This window comes from Mus caroli, chromosome 4, assembly GCF_900094665.2.
Source record: "Mus caroli chromosome 4, CAROLI_EIJ_v1.1, whole genome shotgun sequence".
Classification (NCBI taxonomy): Eukaryota; Metazoa; Chordata; class Mammalia; order Rodentia; family Muridae; genus Mus; species Mus caroli.
In genome coordinates, this window is record NC_034573.1 from 138,504,410 (window position 1) to 138,505,701 (window position 1,292).

Genomic DNA, 1,292 nt, shown 5'->3' on the forward strand with positions numbered 1-1,292 from the left:
AGAGAAACCCTGTCTCGAAAAACCAAAAAAAAAAAAACCTCTCTCTGATGCAGAACAGGTTGGCCTCAGAGATAAAAACCTCTCTCTGATGCAGAACAGGTTGGCCTCAGATATCTGCCTGCCTCTGCCTTCTGAGTACTGGGATCAAAGGTGTGTGCCACTGCCTGGCTTGTTTGTTTTTTGGTACAGGGTCTCAATATACAGCTTTGTCTGGCCTGGAACTTGTTATATAGACAGGCTAGCTTTGAACTTGAGGAGATCTGCTGGCCTCTTGACTCCCAAGTGCTGGGATTAAAGGTGTGCACCACTGTACCAGGGCCACTAACTCATTTTTACATTAGAGTGCAGAGGAGTGAGGACTTGTCTTCAATCTCCTGGGAAAGACTAGTAGAGCCCAGACTTCCTCAAGCCAGTTGAGTCCTGGGGTCTCCATTGTCAGTCACTCACCACACAAAAGATACAACAAGAGTAACACAGGTTTGTTTGCTGAACGTTTATTCTGGGTCAAGCCCTGTGTTGTGATCTTCCACCCAACTCCCTCCCTTTTATTTTTTTAAAGAATTTTTATGGGCTGGAGAGGTGGCTCAGCGGTGAAGGGCACTGACTGCTCTTCCAGAGGTCCTGAGTTCAAATCCCAGCAACCGCATGGTGGCTCACAACCATCCGTAATGAGATCTGATGCCCTCTTCTGGTGTGTCTGAAGGCAGCTACAGTGCACTCATATATATAAAATAAGTAAAAATTCTTTTTTTATTATTTTATGTATATGAGTACATTGAAGACAGCTACAGTGTACTTACCTAATAAATAAATAAATCTTTGGGCTAGAATGAGTGGGGCCAGAGCGAGCAGAGGTCCAGAGTTCTATTCCCAGCAACCACATGATGTTCACAACCATCTGTACAGCAACAATGTACTCATATACATAAAATAATAAACAAAGAATTTTTATTTATTTTCTATATCTGAGCACACTGTAGCTGCCTTCAGACACACCAGAAGAGGGCATCGGATCCCGTTACAGATGATTGTGAGACACCAGGTGTTGCTGGGATTTGAACTCAGGACCTTTGGAAGAGCAATCAGTGCTCCTAACTGCTGAGCCATCTCTCCAGCCACAAAGTTGTGTAGGGTTTTTACTTGGGTTGTTGTTGTTTGTTTTTGAGACAGGGTCTCATTCTATAATCCTGGCTGGTCCGGAACTCACAGAGATTCATCTGCCTCTGCCTCCTGAGTACTAGGATTAAAGGCATTACAACACCTGGCACTTTCTTGATTCTTTTTTTTTTTTT

General features: G+C 43.7%; 1 protein-coding gene across 2 annotated transcripts in view; it reads left to right on the forward strand.

The window, feature by feature from the left end:
- C4H1orf127 (chromosome 4 C1orf127 homolog) overlaps positions 1–1,292 on the forward strand; it is a 33,610-nt gene that overhangs the window by 8,846 nt on the left and 23,472 nt on the right. The window lies entirely within an intron of this gene.